Genomic DNA, 10,324 nt, shown 5'->3' on the forward strand with positions numbered 1-10,324 from the left:
CCCGCTCCGGCGGCGGCGGCTGCGGGCGGCCGGGGTCTCCCGTGCCGGGCTTGGGAGGGAGCGGCCGGCCCCTCTCTCTCGGTCTTGGTGGCGGCGGCTGCGGGCGGCCGGGGTCTCTGCGGTGGGCAGCGCTGGGCCCGGCAGTCTCGGGGACACTGGAAGCTAGCTCCGCGGTGGCACGGGGGAACGGCCGGCTTCTCTCTCTCTTTCACTCTGGCGGCGGCAGCGCCAGCCGCTCCGGCGTGGGGGGGGTGGGGAGCTCGCAGTGCTGGGCTTCTTTGAATGGAGTTCTTGAGGTTTGTTTTTAAGGTGGTCCGAGGTCTGGGAGGTGCAGACTCCCCCTCTTTCAGGGCGGCATGCAGCCCACTTTTGGGGTCTGGGGGAGGGGCCTGCGGGCGGTTTCCAAGCGACCAGGCAACTCCCCCTTCACTGCCCCCCCCCTTCCCTCTCTAGGGGGGGGCACGGAGGTGGCTTTTTACAAAATAAACATATAGGATATTAATACACTTATTATATGACAATTAAAGGTTTCAGTTTTCCAAATTTCATTTTTTTCAGTTTATTAACACACAGTAAGGAAAATAAAGAAAAAATGAAACTTTCAAAACTCTTCTCCTCCCTCCACAAGTGTCCACTTTTCTACAAATAACATAGAGATAAAACCTGTGACATTCAGTCAGTTTCACCATTTAAATATAGTCTTTCATCAATTCTTCAGGAGAGGAGTGTCTTGTTTACCATGGAATTTTTCTACTGATAACTTAGAAAAAGTTCTCTTGTGGGTCGTAACTCTCACAGAAACAGCCACCTGGGGAAACCTGCTTCCATGTGGTCTCCTCCCATTAGCAGTTTCCCAAGCTGCTTATGGGTCGTGGAACTCAGGCATCTGGGGTGTCACCTTTTAAAGATAAGTAACTTCAAGGCAAAGGATTCTTCATCTCAAGGAACAGAGATGTCTTCTCACTTCTTTCACTGGTGCAGGAGCTTCTCATCTTTCTCTCTTTGTTCAGGCATTTCATGGGACCATACAGTCCATCACAAACACTTTTCCTCAAAAATCCACAAATCATCTCCCCAAATGCATATTTTCTATGATTTAAAGGACAATATACCAACAGAGTTCACTTCCATAGCTCAAACAAGAAAGTCTTGCCAGCAGGCAACTCCTTCATCTTTCCTCTAATTAATCCCTTTCTCACTCTCTCCATCTGACTGTTATGCTAAGTCTTCTCTATGCTCAATCACTTTGTCTATTCTCACTCTGGGAAGAGCCAGTGCTTTGGAAGTCCCATCTCCTGGCAGGAAAGAGTTAAAGCTTGCCCAGGCCTGCGGTGGTCATGTGGTCTCTGCTGAGGCAGTCAGGGTTTTCAAAAGCCCTGGGAATGGGGAAAAACTCAGGCTAGCAGATCTCAAAGTAGCCCAGCTGATGAAAGGCTCCTTGCCCCCACCCCTTGGTCTCATTCAGGGTGGGCCCAGCTTGGAGCAGCTGCAGGCTGCAGGCTCTCCTCCCCCTGCTGGGGAAAAGGGCCCAGGCCCACGGCCAGGCCTCAGGCCAGCTCCCCCCATAGGGAGAGCTGAAGGGTGTTTTACAGCTGCTTAAAACCGATCTGTGCTGAGATGGGGGCACATCATCCCCTCCCCCATCCTGGGAGTCACCAGGCCAGGTGGGCCTCCCGTGAAGGCCCAGGCAGATCGGGCCATCCCAGCTCCCTCCAAGGAGAGAGCCCGGACTGCCTTACATCCTGTGAGGGAGGAAGGAAGAGAGCAATCCCAGGCTTCTCTCTAGGTTTTAGGGCTGTGTGACCCAGAGGTGTATCCCTGCATGCAATTGGCTATTTTGGTTGTCAATTCAAAGGAAACCACCAATTACACCTCACCATCTGTGCTAAACCAACACAGCCTCAAAGAAGAAAGGTGTTTTTAAAGCTAAGAACCTCAGTTTTAGCATGTGAGAAGCACATCATGGATGCAGGATCCTAAATATAGATCGTGAAGACTAACATTGAGTAGCTGTGTTTAAAAAGTCTTTATTGGCAAGGGTAGAGGGTGAAAGAGTTGTGTCTCCAGGCTGACCTGCCCACAGCCCTCCCTTCTGAGCCACAAAGATCCTTGCGAGAAGAGATGGCAGCTGAGCAGTCCTTGAGCTGCCTCCAGGCTTGGATGCCCACAGGAAACAACACTGGAATGGGGACTTCTGCAGAACTGGTTCTGCTAAAAGCACCTTTGACCACACAATAACCAATTTCTGCTGGTAAGAGCCTCAAATTATGCTTAAGATTGAAGTACAGAAATTGCTAGCTCTGGTGATGATATTTTAATAGACTGAATAAATTATGCCATGGTGCCATTTCAGCTTAGGAAACCTCTTCTAGGCAAGTTATCTTACTTAGCTATTGGCTATTTTTCTTAAGTTCTCATCTTCTATTTCTTGCATCAGAATATAGTCTAGTATAGATAATACAGTCTCTGCAAGTGTCACACTCACATCTGCAAGCTCTATAATATCAGAAATTTTACTTGCAATTATTTCTACTTCTTTCACATGCAGTGTTGCATCAGGCAAGAGGTATAAAATATGCGGTACAACATCTTGTGCATTCTCTGAAAAAAAAAAAAAAAAAGAAGTGCAGATGATTTATGTGGCATAGTTATCTGTCTGGCCATACAGCTACCTGCCTCTCTAATGCTCCTGATCAATTACAAACATGTCCTAAGAATAAATCAATAAGCCCTCAACATGTCAATGAAACTGGCAAAAACTTTAAAGTAAAATCTGCATATCTCAGATTTTATTTTAAAGGAAGAAAACAATGTACTTTTCAAAAGAATACTATCATCTGATTTTGGATTTATAAATACTATTTGCAAATAATATTTATTTCTAACTCTGTTTGTTTACAAGAATTAGTGAGTTCCAAATTACATAAAATCTGCCCCGTCCCTAATGTTGCTTACCGGGTACAGCAGCAAAAGCAAATTCTGAATGGTATTGTCTTGGTTTAGATAGACAGGTATCTTCCAGGGAAGATTAGAGTCTCCCTTGGAATGTAAGCCCCCCCTCCCCTTTCCAAATTATTATAAATTTGCAATTAAAAGGCTGTCAGGCAAAGATTTTGGGAATAGGTATAGCAGTTCTTTACTAGGGATATTAAAAATACAAATGTAGTACAAAAGAATAAGCAAACAAACAAACAAGTGTAGAGGTGTCTTTCTCTGCCTTGGCTAGCCCTGACACCTCGACAGTAAGAGGGTACGGCTTGGTAGCAGGGTGAACCTCACCGACCCCTGCGAGTTCTTGTCTTGCTTGAAGGAGTGAAGCAACGACGGCAGGAAAAAGAGGAGGCTGTTCTGGGTTAACTGCTGGCTTTATTCATCAGAGTATCTGCCCCAGAAGATACCCCTTAGCAGAAGCAGCGGGGGGAAAGCAAGGGAAAAAAAGGCTTCGGGAACCCCCGAATGCAACACCTTTTATTGGGGGGAGGAACTCAGGGATGGGTCTAACTGGGGACAAATCAGGGGCCAAAGGGGCATGGCTCTCTGGATAAATGACATACATTGTAACAAATTAATAACTCGGGTGGGGAGACAGCTGAAGTCTTGTCCAATCACTTGGAGTTCTTCCTGGAACTTTCCAGACTTTTGGGAGAGACCCCAAAGTGACAGACAAGACCCAGGGGCTGGATAACTTCTGACTGACATATAACTGGGGTTGGGATGAAACCAATAAGGATGGAACATGAGTGGCATGGGGCAAACCATTATAACTTATAAAAATGAACTTAATACAAGGAACAAATACATACATAAAACGGATAAAACTAAAACCACACCACTACAAACAAGAAATCTTAGAAAACCCTGACAGAGTCAGAAATACAACCTGATGCCCTGTAGGTCAGGATGTTGGAAACAGTCCAAAAGTAAGCCCTCCTGAAGTGGCAGATGTGGTCCTGTTGGAAGCAGAGATGGTCCTGTGGAGCCAGGGGTCCAGAAATGAGTTCGGTCTTTCTTTGGGAGTCCCATGGAAACACTGGAGTGCCTGGTGATGCTTGTGGCTCCTTTTTATATGGGTGAAAATGGTTTGGCTCCTCCTCCCTGGGTAGAGCATTTTACAATAGGATGATGTAATGTGTCATTTCATTGGTGAGCTTTAATGGTCCATTAACCAAAGATATTTTTATGGGGGTAGTGGAAGAGTGAACAGAGATAAGAAACAATGTTCCACCTGGTTTTAACAGCTGCCTTGTTATCAGAGAAGGCAGTTACCCCTTCTCTTCTGGAGTTACAATAGATAAAGAAAAATCTCTCTAACCGGGTTTCAACAGATGGAATAGAATAAACATTTTTTTTTTGTTACAAAACCCAAGACAGGTATTTTGTATTTGCAATTCATCATCTGATCATCCTTGTATAATTTTTTTATAACAGCAGATTTTACACCTGGGAGTCAGACAGACCGTGTGCAACTGCAGATATCTTTCCATGACCTATTATTTGATGCACTGCTGTGGATGAGGATAAGCTCTGGTATTGGGTTTGTTCACCATTCAAACTACTCACACTGTTTGGCATAGCTTAAAAAAGTATAAACAGGTGGTAGAGGTCATCTCATAACTTACATGAATTACAGCACCAACTTTTCAACTCTAGACTGATTTGTGCTTCTTTCCATGAGATACTGTGAACTGCTTTGATGTGGTAACAGCGCATAGACAGGTAAAACCTGCCACATTATTCACTGGTTACTTACCTAGCTATAAACCTAAGTGCAGGCTTTGAGAATAGTTTATTTGATAGAGAATTTGGAAGGACTTGCAAAATTCATCAACAATAAAAAACCTTTAAGATGACCAGATGTGCAGGATGCACTAAAATAACCTAATCGCTTCTTCAGATATGCAACTTGAGCATTATCTAATTAGAACTATTTTGACTGTGATTCACTGTGTCACTGAAGTATCTGGTGCCATACCTTCTGTTAGCTTGATATCTTGGAGGTCTAGAATATTATTTGGAAGTTTTTCCAGTAATTTGCATTTATCCATGTTTGGTTTCTTGCAAAAACCTTGCTCAAGTTCAATACTAATTTCATTGAAAAATGAAAACAATGCACATTCTTACAAGAAAAAATGTATTGTCATGATGTTCCTCATATTTCCCACTCAGCTAAGATTGCAATTTATTAACCCAATTTAAAATGGACTTTCAAGTCAGATCTGACTTAGCACTCACCCAGCAAAGTGGGGGGAGACCAAATGCCAGAACCTTGTGAAACACACCTTGAGGTATTGGAGGGCAGGAGCCATTAAGAGAAGGCACAAACTGCTACTGGGCAAGGTTTCCCCTTCCTGCCCAAGCAGAAAGTCAGGTCCCTGCAGTGCCAGCAGGTTCTCCCTGCAAGTGATGGGAATGTTGCCACACCCTTTTTCTGCAGCCTGTGCAGGACCAGCCCTGAATTTCTTTGCATCTTCCTTGGCATGGCACTGCTGTGTGCCGTGGCAGACTGCCATCTGATTTGCCATTACAAAACCTGCTGCTCCCTCCTGTTTTCCATGAAAGAATCAATACAAGATGTCTCATCACTCACCAGCTCCTCCGAGCAGACTGCTGTAGCAGAGTTTCTTAGAGAACGAGGGCATGATCTATATTTGGAATGAGGTTTGAACTATCCCAGCCTGGGCCTCACTCTGAGGCCTGTGAAGCCTGTGGCGCAGTTAGAAATTAGTCTGTGAGGCTTGTGACGCAGTTAAAATTAGATGTTAAGGTGTTAACGAGAGACAGTGGGTTTTCTAAAGGTTAATAAGTATAGTTATTAGTGTGCACACTTTAGCCACCTTAAGGAACAAGTAAAACAATGTTTGCATTTTTCCTGTGCTGTATGCCAATGAAAAAGTAACTGCAATTGTAAACTATATAGAAGTGTATATAACCTGCCATTTTAGATGAAATAAATGGAGAACGTAGCATTAATCATAGTGATTGGATCTGCGTTTGCTCTCGTCCAACTTCCCATTATTTTAAGGGTTTCCCTTGCTTTTATCTGGTGCCCGAAGCCAGAGAGCCTTTGCTTAGATGCAGTGTTTTGCTTAAATGCGGGATTTTGTTCACTTAAATGCGGGATTTTATTTTATTTTATTTTATTTTATTTTATTTTATTCTAATGTGTTAGCTTTGATGCGTTTTTTAATATTCGTTTAAATACGGGAAGAGCTCGTTTAAATACAGGAAGACTTCACTTGGCCCCAAGTCGACCAGAGCTGAGATTTCGGAGTTGGGAAGTTGGAGTGTGGCTCGCCTGTCTCAAACAAAGAGTAACAGCGCCACGTCGTGGGAGAAGGTAAGCCACAGTGGGAAACAAAGGCTGAGAAAGGCATCATGGATGGTGAAATAAAAGCAGTGACGTGGCTTCTTTTAAATATTATCTCTAAAAGAGGTGAAAATCTGAAAGAAAGTGACTTAGAACAGTTAACCCTGTGGGCCAAGAAGAGAGGAAAGTTAAATAAACCATCTTTAGTGTTTAGCGCTACAGAATGACGTGAAATAGGGGATCTTTTATGGGATTGTGCAATTGGAGGTGGAAAAGACAGAAAAATTGCTCAGGAGCTCGGCGCTGTGTGGAAAAAGGTTTTAAATACCTTGCAAACTGTCTCCACCGAGAAAAAAGCTGCCGAGGCCACCATTCAGGCTCTTGAAGGGGCGGGGGACGAAAGAAAAGTAATCCAGAAACCCTCCAAAGTCGTAAATTTCTTTGGCATTTATAATACTCACCCCATGAAGGGCACAGTGGCGCAGGTCAGTCCGACCTTGCAGGATGGACTGGATCACATGACTCAGGTGGAGGAAGTTTCCCTGCCGATGCCAAGACAGACTGAGAGTGAACAGGAAGTGGCTCAACTGCTCCACTCTGGGGGCATGGTGAAAGACGAGGAGTCAGGCAGAGCCAAGGGCGGAGCAGGGCTGACCCAGGGGATGAAGCAAGGGGGCAGAGTGCAAGGCGGAGACGGGAGCGAGGTGGCACAGAGCGAGGCAGCACGGACCCCCCTCCTCCCTGCGCGGGGGAGCCTCACACAGCAACAACGGCGGCAGAAGCTGCAGCGGCAGAGGCACCAGCACGGCCACATCACACCACAGCAGCAGAATGTCCCCTCCCTTCTGACTCAGAGTCAGAAGCCTCAGAGATTGAAGGTCCCGCCTCCAAGTCCTGCAGAAAACAGCAGTCACGGGGAAGAGTACAGCGTGCAAATGAATTACAACAAATAATAGCTAAGCTCGCTGGACTGTCACATCAGTTGGAAAAACAAACATCTGCAATTCCTCAGCCTTGGGCTCAGGGGGAACGCAACCCCCTCCCATCCTCACCAACAGTTCCTCCTGCCTCATCGGTTTTTCCTTCAGCACAGCAGGTGTTGCTGCCAGCGATTCCAAAAAACCCAATTGAGAGACGCTGGGCTGCAATTGTTAAAGATGCTATTCTAGATGGAGATTGGCAGGCTGCCAGCTCTGTAGCCTGCCCTGTCATTATCGGCAATGGCACAGCGTCCTGGGAACCCCATGAGTGGAAGGTCCTCCAACAAGCCAAACAGACTGTTACCACATATGGGATTCGATCTGAGACAGCAAGAAATATAATTCAATACATATTTACAGCTGATGTCCTTTGCCCTGCTGATTCTACGTGTATTGCATCTCTGCTGCTGACATCCTCACAATTTTTGATTTTCGAGAGAGAGTGGAAGCGTTTGGCAATTGAAGAAGCCAATAAACATAAAGTATTAGGGGACCCTATTTATGGACTTCAACCAGACATGCTGACAGGGCAAGGACCATATGCTACAGCAAATGTACAACTTACCTATCCCATGGAGATGCATCAACTGTCTCAATTGCTGGCCCACAGAACCTTGCTTCTGGCTCCAGATAAAAAGAAGCCAGCACCCTATTCTACAATAAAACAAGGCACAACAGAACCGTATGGTCAATTTATAGACAGATTGTCAGCTGCTTTAAAAGATGCACCATATGTGTCACCAGAAGTGCAAGAACATTTATTCCGTTCTCTTGCCTTCGAGAATGCCAATTCACACACAAGAGCTATTTTGGCCACATTACCTCAAGGCAGTCCTGTGGACAAAATGCTAGTGAGGGCCACCCGAGCTGAGCAAAATAACCAAACTGCAGCATTCACAGCAGCCATGCATGATGCAATGCAGCAACAAGGACACCTCATTGCAGCTGCCTTGTCAGGTGGGAAAATCAATAATCACAGCCACAGCAACAAAACTCCACGTCCCAACAAACCAGCTAGCATCACTTGCTTCTGATGTGGCGAGACAGGACACTTTAAACAAGCGTGTCAAAAGACTGTATGGTGTCACAAATGCAATCTTGACACCCATGCTACCAAGGTTTGTTGCAAGTTGGGAAACTTCAAACGCAGCGCGTTAAGGCACTGCGTGAAGACACAAATAGATGCCTCAATCCAGAAGACCCCAAAAACGGTTTCTTGGTAAAAAATAAGCCTGCCACTTGGGGAAGCCTCGGCGTGGATGTGGCAACAACAATGGAAGTCACTTTACAAGATAAAGAAATAACACTGATTCCTACAAACGTATGTGGCCCAATGTACAGCACAAATTCTTTAACTGGAGGTTTGTTACTTGGAAGATCCTCCACAAGCAAACAAGGTGTGATCATGCTTCCAGGAGTCATTGATGCAGATTTCACTGGACAGGTGCAGATAATGGCTTATGCCCTGCAACCACCTGTGACAATCCCAAAAGGTAGCAAAATTGCTCAAATTGTGGCATTTGAAAATCGTTTAGCACATCGTCAACGGCCACGAGAACCAACTGAACTGCAAAGACAAGACAAAGGCTTTGGATCAACTGGTCATGATATTTTCTTCACTTTAGATTTAAACAACCGCCCAATCAGACTAGTACAATTACAACATGACTCACTGCATTCAACTAGAACTGCTGCTCGGCACAGGCTCTGATGTTTCTATTATCAATCAAATATTCTGGCCACCTAATTGGCCTTTGCAGGCTCCGAGCAACCACATCGTAGGAGTAGGTGGACTGAGAATTCCTTCAATAAGTACAAATCCCATCAGAATTACTTTTGAAGACAAGTTATTGTGGTTCGATCATACGTCATAACTCTACCCATAAATCTTCATGTATTGCTAGGCCGAGACGTCTTGTCTCAACTTAGCATGGTTTTAACCACAGACCAGCATTTTCCTTGACGGCCACTGCAGAGCAGCCGTCCATTCTAAAAATCACGTGGTTAACAGAGACCCCTGTTTGGGTCAAGCAGTGGCCAATGACAGAAAAAAGGCTGGAAATTGCAGAAAAACTGGCTCAAGAACAACTTGATGCTGGACACATTTAACCCTCTGTAAGTCTGTGGAACACTCCGATTTTTGTTATACCAAAGAAATCAGGTAAATGGAGACTGTTGCATAACCTGTGAAAAGTTAATGCGCAAATGCAGGCAATGGGTGCTCTGCAACCTGGCCTGCCAGCACCAACTATGATACCACAGGGGTGGATCATTGTTGTCATCGATCTAAAAGACTGTTTTATTACCATTCCACTCCATCCACATGACATTCAAAGTTTTGCTTTCACCGTGCCATCTATCAATAGAGCAACCCCAACAAAGAGATATGAATGGACCGTGCTTCCCCAGGGCATGCACAACTTGCCAACCATGTCTCAACTGTTCATTGACTGGGCTTTACGACCAATTCGCCAACAATTCTCCAATGCAATGATTTATCACTACATGGATGATATTCTTATTGCCACCAAGTGACCATTTGCAGAAGCAGACTTAAACTGGCTGATCTCACAATTGAAATGTCATGGGCTGACAGTTGCCCCCCAAAAAATACAGCGATTATCTCCTTGGAAATATTTAGGTTGGCTGATCACAGATGCGCAAATTTGTCCTCAAAAAATTACTTTGCATGACAACATTTCCACCTTGCGTGATGCTCAGAAACTTTTTGGAGACCTGCAATGGGTTCGTACCATTGTAGGAATCATCAATGATGATTTACAACCATTTTTGCTGTGGCTTCATGGCAGTGATGCTAACAGCCCTCGAATTTGTACCCCCGCACAGCAAGATGCTCTAGTGCAGGTATCAGAAAAACTGCAACAGAGTTGGAGTGCTCGCCGTGTAGAACATCTTCCGTGTTCCCTTTTCCTCTCCAACGCTGAAGCCTGCCCACTTGCCATTGTTTTTCAATGGCAAAAGAAAAAGGGGGAGAACCGATCCGGCTGGAAGTTTGACTCAGCAGCAATTTTGCTTG

The 10,324-nt window shown here is 45.1% G+C and overlaps 1 long non-coding RNA gene across 1 annotated transcript; it reads right to left on the reverse strand.

Moving 5' to 3' along the window:
* Positions 1-491: 491 nt before the first annotated feature.
* LOC310922276 lies at positions 492-6,875 on the reverse strand. The gene is made up of 3 exons (XR_014592375.1): positions 6,769-6,875; positions 3,881-4,095; positions 492-2,601 (listed from the first exon to the last, which is right to left on the reverse strand). It is a non-coding gene; the product is annotated as an uncharacterized lncRNA (long non-coding RNA).
* Positions 6,876-10,324: the final 3,449 nt, after the last annotated feature.

This window comes from Zosterops lateralis, assembly GCF_965231275.1.
Source record: "Zosterops lateralis genome assembly, chromosome: W".
In the NCBI taxonomy this organism is placed as follows: domain Eukaryota; kingdom Metazoa; phylum Chordata; class Aves; order Passeriformes; family Zosteropidae; genus Zosterops; species Zosterops lateralis.